This window comes from Telopea speciosissima, chromosome 5, assembly GCF_018873765.1.
Source record: "Telopea speciosissima isolate NSW1024214 ecotype Mountain lineage chromosome 5, Tspe_v1, whole genome shotgun sequence".
NCBI lineage: Eukaryota > Viridiplantae > Streptophyta > Magnoliopsida > Proteales > Proteaceae > Telopea > Telopea speciosissima.
In genome coordinates, this window is record NC_057920.1 from 63,294,258 (window position 1) to 63,305,587 (window position 11,330).

The window sequence follows — 11,330 nt, forward strand, 5'->3', positions numbered from 1 at the left end:
TGGGAAAATACTCTGATCTCGACATTAAAATATAGTGGAAAACAGAAATGGAATAAGTAGCCAGTGAATGTAAAGAAAAAGATTAGAACTCCAGTCATCGGAGGGGCGAAATAGAGAGGGACTGGTAACAAACATTCCTTCTAAGAGAAAATTTCTCAGCAATTCCTACTTTGACTTAATTATAGGCTCTTAAAAGAGAGAGGGCGACAAAGAGAGGGACTGATGACACATATTCTTTCTAAGAGGAAATTTCACAGCAATTCCTACTTTGAATTAATTATAGGCTCTCTAAACAAATAAGAGAGAGAGAGAGAGAGAGAGAGAGAGAGAGAGAGAGTTTGCCTGAGTCTTGATCAGACTGATACGAAGTCATTTATACTGTTTAATGAGCTATTTCAACCACACCTGAGTTAAAGGAAAGAAGGTGGCAGCCGTGGGGCTGCAGGAGGAGGAAGAAGATGATTTTTTTTTTTTTTTTTGGATGACAACAAAAGAAAAGTAATTAAACAGAAGGTGAATGTACAATAGAATCTATGTCCCTTGAGCAGGCATTCCTAGCCATATTCCTTGCTAATGTTAGACAAAACCTATCTCCAAACATAGAAAAGTTTACATCCTGAGTACGTTCAGAAATAGGAAGAAGATGATTTGGGGATTTTAGGTTTGGGAATTTAAAAAGGATAAAATTGGTATTTCAATTTTATCTTTTAGTTTAAGAAATAATAAGGGTAAAAATGTCTTTTACATTTCATTAACACGGTCAGGTTTCATGGATATGGATGTAATTGTTGAAACTATAGGGAGTTTTCTGTTATTGTTTCAAATATGAGGGGGCTACATGTAATTTGCTCTAAAATTATGCATTGAGTTGTCGCTCAAAACAATCACCATCTCTCTACATGCATCTATAGCAATTTGGATCTGTCCTATCGAGTTGTCCCGCAGGAGATCTTTATCCCCTCAATTTGCCTGTCCTTCAATTTCCTCAATTCCATCTAATAGGGGGATAGAAATGACCACCTTATCCTCTGCCCCAATACATTACCCGAAGGGGGGTCCACCTCCCTCTATTAGAGGGAATTGAGAAAATTGACGGGCAAACAAATTGATGTGATATTTTTTCCGTTCAACCGTTGCAGTTTTTTTTTCCTTTTCTTTGGGGTTTAACATATTTTTTTACTTACCCAAGAAATGGTCAAATATGACCTAAATATTAGAATATTTATATATGGCTCAATAATTAAACAAATACCCATCATCAGATTAAAAAGTTGGTGATACTTAACACTTGATCCGTATCTATACGTGATTAACTATCGTAATATCTGATCAGGTATCAAATATAGAGAAAATTACTCGGACACCCCCTGTACTATGGGGGCAAGGCCAGTTGTGCCCAGCCGTACCCATCTTGTCCTCCAAATCTATGGAAGTCCAGTGATATTTCTTTCCTTAGGATGAGATTGAGTCAATCTCTCCTTACCTAATTATCTATTGTATTTCTTATTCCATCCCAATTTCCTTAGATTAAGATATTAAAATCCTTTGTAGTACACCGATCTTGCGGTGCTTTGCAATTCGGGCCTGATTGCTCGACATGTGGAAGATGCTTCATCCAACAATGTGAGCTCGATTGACCCAGTTTTTTTTTTCTCTTTCTTCTAGAGCTTGACACCGTTGGATGTTGCATCTTCCACGTGTATTCCATTACCATCTATATTCACTGGTTATGTATATCACTGCACACATGTGATAATAAGATTATGCTAGTGAGTTCACGTTGCAGCATTCTCACGTTTCAGAATTTATCAGTATCTTTAGTGTGTAGCCATGGTTTTAGTGCACGGTATCGGAATGGGTATCAGAACGGGGTATCGATAACCTGTAAAATCAATATTATACGGATATGGTATCGGTCTAGATTGCCTGTATCGGACAACTTTGCTCCTGATTCTCTTTAAAAAATGAGTTTTTTTTTTTTATACTTTTACCCCTTGTTCGTATTTTGGTATCGATATGATCTCGGTACGATATCAGTATCAGTGACCAACAAAACTGATACATATCGTCTAATACGGGTGATACGATACCGATACCTCAAACCATGTGTGTAGCATCGTCATGCTCTTCTCCACTCCCATGTATATGAATGCTGTAACTACATATGACATATGTCCAACCAAAAAAAAAAAAAAAAAAAACTACATATGACATATGTACAAGTAAATGAACCATAGAAAAGTTCCCTCTTGAGAGGAAACTGCACATAAATTCTTACTTTGACTTCGTAGGGTGTCTTATGAGTAATGACCACGGGCACAATAACTTTTAGCCCAATTTAGTTTCCTTGTGGCGTGTAGCAGAAGTTTCCAAAGACTAAAGAGATATTTATCTTGACGAATCGCCTCACCCCACCCACAAACTGAAAGGAAAAAAAAAGAGAGAGAGAGGGAAATTTGGTTTCTACTTGATTGAAACGGTCAGATTACTTATTTTCCATGTTGACTCTGAGTAATGGTGGAAAATTCTGTGATTCACATTGGAAAACTGGATCAGGATCGACTCCAGGGAGACGTGTGCCTAGGATGCTGTTAGGGAGCATCCAACGGTTGAACTGTGTCGCACACATCTTAATGCACACATAAAAATGTATGTGACACCACTCAACGGCTGATAGCACCCTAGGCCCTGAGCTAAATTCAGAAAAACTCGACTAATGTACTTCAGTTGAGTCCCATGATGTGATGATTATGTGTCCCAATAAGAACGGTTGTCCTATAATACTAGAGTACAAAATGGGGCATAGCAGTTCCAACCTTGACTCAATAGGTCCTCTTGATTGACTCCCAAAAAAAAGAGAATATAAAAGGAGAAAGAGGGAGAGACATTCTTCCTTGAATTAGTGAAGAGTAGCTAGCCACCATGGTTCTGAATCTTCTGAAACTGCTTAATCTTATTTTTTCATTAGTTGCAATAGTAGCCATGGCGGTTCCTCCACCACCACTAGCCTCGCCGGGTTGCCAGGAGAAATGCGGAAATGTGACCATACCTTACCCATTTGGCGTCAAAGAAGGATGCTTTAAGGATCCCGGTTATCAAATTACATGCGAGGCCAAGAATAACAGCACCAGCTTCAAAGCCTATAAATATGATGGTTCACGTGAGGTTTTTGAGATCTCATTATTGGAATCACATCTCATACTGGAGGTTAATAGTTATGCTTATCAATGCTTCAATTCAGGTGGAGAGGAGACAGAAGATCAGGACTTCACGTATAATCTGAATGAATTGGAACCATTCACGATGTCAGCCAGACGCAACAAGTTCATAGCCATCGGATGCGACACCCTTGCCTACATAAGCGGGCCTGCAGACAAAAGCTATACGAGTGGGTGCGTGTCTCTGTGTGCTAGAATCGATAGTGTGACAAATGGGTCTTGCTCCGGAATTGGTTGTTGCCAAACCTCAATCCCTTCAGGCCTCAAAAATTTCCAGGTCACGCTTTCTACTTTTTATAACCACTCGGAGTTCAACCCTTGCAGCTTTGCTTTCTTGGCCGATCCAAACTGGTTCACCTTTGATTCATCAGATCTTTCGGCTTATAAATTAAACAGATTGAATTATAAGCTGGTATTGGATTGGGCAATTGGGAATCAGACATGTAAACAAGCAAAATCTCACGATTGTGGTCCAAATAGCCATTGCTCTGATTCAACCAATGGCCCTGGCTACCGGTGTTACTGCAATGAAGGTTTTGAAGGCAACCCTTATCTCACTCAAGTAGGATGCCAAGGTAATTAGCTTTATCTTATCTTTCTGAAATGCTCAATTATAATTTTGTTTGTGGCTGTCGATTGTTTGAATATTTATCCTCTCCTGTTACATCACGGTGCTGTAATGCATCGTGCGGCAGCTGCACAGGCCATGTGCATCATGTGGGGTCCGCTATACCACATGGCTTGTACGTGCAGCACCGCACGATGCGTTACAGCATCGTGCTGTAACAGGAGACGATAACGATTCCAATTGTTCACCCTCCATAAAATCTTATATGGAAAGTTTTACTAGTAAATTTTCATTTCAAAAAATTTTAGATGTAAAATTTTTTATGTTGAAAAATGTTTTTTCCAATGTTTGTTTGTTTGTTTGTGTTTTTTTTTTTTGGGGGGGGTAAATTACACGTCACCGTCTGATTTTCAAACGAAACTCAGATCAACCCCTTGTTTTTGAGAAAAACTCAAATCACCCCTCTACAGTAAGGTGTTAGTCTACTATTAGTTATTGGTGTGAAAGGATTATTTTACCCTTGTACTACAACATTAGAATTAAATTTACAATACTATCCTTCCTTCATCTTCAACATTGGTCAAAGGTAGTTTAGGAATTTAAATTTATTTAACTCGCTGACATCATCACTTAACAGCATAAAACTAACGATAGGGACTAATTTGTCATATTGGGATCTAAACCAAGGGGTGATCTGAGTGTTGTTTGACAATCAGGAGGTGATTTGTAATTTGCCCTTCTTTTTTTTTTTTTTCTAAAAATAAACATTAAAATATTTTACAACATGTAAAATTTACATTTACCAAATAAAGGTCCAAACAAACGGAGCCTATATTGTTTTCGTGGAAATAGCTAACAAAATTTTCATCATTCTTCTTGTGATGTGGTGGTGAATTCGATGAAGACATAGATGAATGTGAAGAAAATGGACACAATAATTCCTGCCATCAGAATGCTACATGTCATAATACGGTTGGGAGTTATAACTGCTCATGTCAAACAGGCTACCATGGCGATGGTTGGAAAAATGGGACTGGCTGTACTGAAGACCAGAAAGTGGAAGACAACATTCCTTGGATAAAAACTATTGCAGGTAATGCCATTTTAGTTTTTTAGATAATAAAATGAAGAGAGTTTTTCGTACATGGCTGTTGATGCACTTTCAACCGTTGGATGGGTATGATTGTATATAGTAAACAACCCTTTACTCTTATTCGGTCGTGCACCATGCACGAAACCTTTTGCCTAATAAAATTGTTATATTCTTATTTGGTTGTTTCCCTCAAAATTCTGTAATGTCTCTGATCATTAGATAAGGGTGTCAATCGGTCTGGTTTCGATTATTGGGTTTGGTTTCGGTTCAGTTTAATAAACAAAATGTAAAAATCAAAACCGAATCGAACCAACAATAGCAATACATTTTCAAAATCAAAACCAAATCGAGTTGGTTCGGTTTGGTTTCGATTTTTATTTGGTTTTGTATTCAGCTTTTTAGTGGGTTTTAATTTGATTTCATATTCAGTTTAGGTCATATTTTAAATGTTTAGACCAATTTTTTTTCTATCTTTACCAACAAAAAACCTCTTATTTGTTAGGATCATAGTCCACCAAACTTTTTCCAAATAGTAAGATGGAAAAGAAATTATCATTCATATTTGATTATAAAATTTTAAAAATATATAATTTTATACGGTTCTGTATTTGGTTTGAAAATAGGTAATTCGTTTCGGTTTAATAGTTTTAGGCTTGAAGCCCAAATCGAACTAAACCTAGAAAAGATTCCAACTTTGAAAACCAAAGTTCGATTCTAAACAGCCGATTTCGGTTTCAATTCTAAATTGACACCCTTACCTTCAGACCAGAGTTTATTATTATTATTATTTGGCTACAAACTACAAAGGCAGTTTTACTTTATAAGGCTTGATCAAATATGGGTCAGATATTGACCAGACATCTAATATCTAATTAAACAAGTGTTGGGTATTTTAATAATTGATCCTTACCCATACCTGATTAACCATCCTAATAGTTCGATTAAATTAAAAATACGAAAAAGAACATAGTAAACTTACATAAATTAAAACTCTAAATAATATAATTTAGTAACTTAGGAAGAATAAATTCCAAGTAAATTAAAATAAGGGAAGTAGTTTTCTGTCATGTGTCTATCTCTCTCCTCTTCAAAACAAGGGGGTAGAGATGTCTTTTCATTTGAAGAGGGGAGAGATAGACTCATGGGAGAGCCAGTGTATGCCACACTCCTGGAGAGAGTATCTGACCGATCAACTGAGCCTATTACTTTATCTTAAATAATCACAATCATGAGTCCGAGCCAAGCCAATTTTATTTAAATATTGGACTTCAACATGAATTCAAAAGAGGCCATACACAATTAACTATTGAAAATTTGAAACAACCCACTCCCTAGTCCCTACTAGTCTTGTGCACACTGGAGAAAGCAACCAACAACTTTGATGAGAGCCGGATACTTGGGCAAGGAGGGTATGGTACAGTTTTTAGAGGAATCTTATCAAATGGCAGAGTAGTAGCTATTAAGAAATCCAAAATAATGGATAAAGGCCAAATTTTACAATTTATCAATGAGGTTGATATCCTTTCTCAAATCAACCACAGAAATGTGGTGAAACTCTTGGGTTGATGTTTAGAAACAGAGGTTCCATTGTTGGTTTACGAGTTCATCTCTAATGGAACCCTCTTCCAACATATCCATAACGAGAATCATGCAGGGTCTATTTCATGGGCAAATCGTTTAAGAATTGCCGCTGAAACAGCTGGAGCACTGGGGTATTTGCACTCTGCTCATTCAACACCCATCCTACATAGGGATGTCAAGTCTTCAAATATACTTCTAGATGATAATTACATGGCTAAAGTATCTGATTTTGGAGCTTCAAGACTGACTCCTTTGGATCAAGCTCAAGCCACAACATTACTTCAAGGGACCTTAGGTTACTTGGATCCAGAATGCTTTCATACAGGTCAATTAATTGATAAGAGTGACGTTTATTGCTTTGGCGTTGTCCTTGCCGAGCTTTTGACCGGGCAAAATCCAATTCTATCAGAAGGACCTGATCAGGAACGTAAAAGCCTTGCAAACCATTTTGTTTCTTCAGTGAAAGATAACAGTCTTTTTCAGATTCTTGACTATCAAGTAGTGAATGAGGGAAATAGAGAACAATTAATCGCAGTTGCTGAACTTGCAAGAAGATGCTTGAAGGTTAAAGGAGAAGATAGGCCAACAATGAACGAAGTTACAATGGAGCTTGATTTATTAAGGATGATGCATGAGCACCTATGGATACAACATAGATACGAGGAAAGTGAAAGCTTTCTTGGTGAACCATCAAGAAGTTCTACTACCAATGGGACTGGTTAAGATTCTTTAGGGGATTCTATCATGTTAGCATTAGAGATTGCTCGTTGATTATTCAGCACTGGTAATTGATCTTTGCAATTATGACAAAGTTCTCTTTTAGTGACTATCCCTGGTATTCTAAACCTATATAGCTATAAAACTCTGTACACATTTTATTAGACATCTATTGCAATTAATTCTAATTATGTATATTTCATGAACAATTAGGGGGCAATTAAAAGAGTGCCACGTTGTATGTTTTGAGGCACCTCAAAGTGATGCAGCATGACTCACCCTTATAACCAGCTAGCTCCGGCGTTCCAGACGGATCCATGAGAGGCTGACGTCCCATCTACCGCAGCACTAGTCTTCCACGAGATCCTATTATTGCAAGCTTTAGTTATTATATTATGATTGCAAGCTTTAGTATTATTTTATGTTGTCTAAGTTGTTATCTAGTTCATTATTCTACGAGTTTCCTATTCTACTTTACACTTGTTTTGTTGTTTAGTTCCCTATTCTACTAGTTTCCTATTCTATTTTAGATTTCTTTGCTTTTTAGTTATTATTTTATGCCCTCTTTCCAATCTTACTTAGACTACTGTTTGTAATCAGTCTCCTGTAATCTCGTGAACTCTATGGCTATTTAATGGCTATTCTATTGGAATGAAGACATAAAATATTAGTATTAAAATCACATTTGAATTGATCTATTGAACCAGCTCCATTAACGAATCTTGAAGAGTTCTATGGCTAGCCTTGAAGAGCTCCTTTTTCCTTAATTAATGATCTTGAAGAATCACTCCCCTTACAAGCCTTCTTCTTTAACAATCCTGCACTATTTTGGTATCAGAGCCGAGAGAAACAAGGTTGTTTTCATGGCACCGAAGAACCGCAGGGGACGTGCAGCCTGGGTAAGAGACGTTCATGCACAAGATGATCATGCATGATGCCCGAGCAGAGGCAGCATTACTTCGGTGTCAAGTAGCAAATCTAACCCACGAGTTACCCCTGAATCTCCTTAAAAAATGAGTTTTCTGACCATTTTTCCTCTTGTTCGTACAATGCTATTAATACAGTATCAATACGGTATTGGTGACTAGCAAAACCGATACATATCACCCGATACGGGCGATATGATACCGATACTTAGAACCATGATCGATTTGTTCGAAGAAGAACGACGAGGCTGAAATGTGAAATAAAAAATTAATTTAATAGAAAATTTGAAGAAAAAAAAATGGAGTAAAAAACGGGAGAGAGAAGAAGCGGGTGGGTGCTTTCAATTTTTACTATTTTAATGATAAAAATAGTAAAAAGGGAGAATGTTCTTCGTACTGCAGCGTAGGCTGCGCCCAGGCACATGGGCTTGCCACTCAGTGGAGTAGAGTGGTCCTTGCGCCCATCACCATGTGCCTGGGCGTAGTCTACGCTGCGGCACAGAGAACAGCACCCCTAGTAAAAAATAAAAGAAGAATGGTAGGTTAAATAGATTAGCAGGTTACTAGGTGAAAAGGAAAGGCAATCTGAGTATTTAAAAACATGAGGGTAGAAGGAGATGTAAAAGTTTAAAAGTAAGATAGTTTTAGAAAAGAAGTTTAAGGTAAGATAGTTTTAATACATATTGATTAAGTGTAGGGTAGTGATAGTAATTGCCCCCTATTATTGCATGTAGTTGTCAATTGTTCACTTTTGCTTTGTAAAAATTAAATAGTTAACAAATTCGCATTAATTATTCTTGTGATGCGGTGGTGGATTTGATGATGAAGACATAAATGAATGTGAAAATGGACAGAGTAATTCGTGCGATAAGAATGGTAAATGCAATAATACGATTGGGAGTTATAGCTGCTATTGCCCACAAGGCTACCATGGTGATGGTTGGGAAAATGGGACTCGCTGTACTAAGGATCTGGTGAAAAGCAATTCTTTGATAAAAATTATTGCAGGTAATTTTTTTTTAAATAAAAAAATTTCCATTTTCTTTCTTGCTTGATTGTTTCGATAAAATCCTGCAAAGGGAAAATTTTCATCTAAGGTTAGTATATATCCTCCCATTTGTAGATCCTCCAAATCATATTTTCAACTCTTGTTTTACTTGAAAATTTATCTATTTTTATGCAGGTGTTGGTGGAGGTTCTATATTTGTACTTGTCTGTTTTTATTTTTCATATTTGGAAATCCAAAGGAGAAGAATCATCAAACGTAGAGAAAAATTCCTTCAACAAAATGGTGGTTTACTATTACAACAATAAATTGCTTCGCATAGGGGTGTCACAGATAATGCCGGGATTTTCACCATACAACAACTTGAGAAGGCAACCAACAACTTTGATGAGAGTTGGATACTTGGCCAAGGAGGGTATGGTACGGTTTTTAGAGGAATCTTATCAAATGGCAGAGTAGTGGCAATTAAGAAATCCAAAATAATGGATAAAAGTCAGATTATACAGTTTATCAATGAGGTAGATATCCTTTCTCAAATCAACCATAGAAATGTGGTGAAGCTCTTGGGTTGTTGTTTAGAAACAGAGGTTCCATTGTTGGTTTACAAGTTCATCTCTAACGGAACCCTCTTCCAACATATCCATGATGAGAACCAAGTGGTGTCACTTTCATGGGGAGACCGTTTAAGGATTGCCGCTGAAACAGCTGGAGCACTGGGGTATTTGCACTCTGCTCATTCAATACCCATTCTCCATAGGGATGTTAAGTCTCCAAATATACTCCTAGATGAAAATTACATATATAGCTAAAGTATCTGATTTTGGAGCTTCAAGACTGGCTCCTTTGAATCAAACTCAAGCCACAACATTAGTTCAAGGGACCTTAGGTTACTTGGACCCAGAATGCTTTCATACAGGTCGAATTGTTGATAAGAGTGATGTTTATAGCTTTGGTGTTGTCCTTGTCGAGCTTTTGACCAGGCAAAAACCGATTTTACCAGAAGAATCTGAGGAATGTAGAAGCCTTGCCATGCATTTTGTTTCTTCAATGAAAAGTAACAATCTTTTTCAGATTCTCGACTACCAAGTAGTGAATGAGGGAGATAGAGAACAGTTAGCAGTAGTTGCTGAGCTTGCAAGAAGATGCCTAAAGGTTAAAGGAGAAGATAGACCAACAATGAAAGAAGTTGCTATGGAGCTTGATTCACTGAGAATGTTGTCTGAGCACCCATAGATACAACATAAACACGAGGAAATTGAAAGCTTTCTTGGTGCAGCATCAACAAGTTCTACTGCCAATGGGACTGATCAAGAGTATTTTGGGGATTCTACCATGTTATCTATTGGACTTAATTACCGGCTCAAATCGAGTCTCCTAGCTGTGTAGATAAACCTCACCAACTGTACAGATATTCTTTTCTTTTTCTTTCATTCTTATCCCTCAATCAATGGGATCTCATACTCTATATATGTAATCATTCATAGATAATAGAATTATTCACTATCAACTTTACATGGTATCAGCCTTATCACGATTCTGTCTTCTTTTCATTCTCTTTTCTTCTCTAATGGCTCACACCAACAACACCAATAACACCAACGATTCTAGCAGCCCCATGACCGCCACCACCATGGTTCCTGCTGATTTGGATTCTTCTCCATTTTTTTTGCACCACTCTGATAATCCAGGTGCACTTTTGGTTACCCAACCGTTGAAGGGAGATAATTATCCCACCTGGAGCTGTGCCATGCACATGGCTTTGGAAGCTAAACACAAGTTGGGTTTCATTGATGGTTCCATCGCCAAACCGGAAGCTACTTCTCCATCCTTGCCGCAATGGGTTCGTTGTAACAGCATGGTGCTTTCATGGCTGTTCAACGCCCTTGCTTCTGATATTGCTCACAGCGTGCTCTATGCATCTACTGCCCGTGATGTCTGGGTCGACCTCTTCGACCGTTACTCTCAGAAGAATGCTCCACGCATTTTCGAGATTCGCTGTAACATTGCCACTCATCGCCAAGGACCTTCTTCTTTGGCCACTTATTACACTGCTCTCAAGGGTTTTTGGGATGAATTATCCTCTTACAATTCATTCCCTCCCTACTCATGTGGTTATCTTCAAAATCATACAGATGTCATGCAACGTGATCGTTTGCTGGAATTTTTGATGGGACTAAATGAGTCTTACGCATCCATTCGAAGCCAACTCCTTCTGTTGGAA

At 37.7% G+C, this 11,330-nt stretch overlaps 1 pseudogene; it reads left to right on the forward strand.

Moving 5' to 3' along the window:
- LOC122663240 overlaps positions 1 to 10,495 on the forward strand; it is a 122,924-nt pseudogene extending 112,429 nt beyond the window's left edge.
- Positions 10,496 to 11,330: the final 835 nt, after the last annotated feature.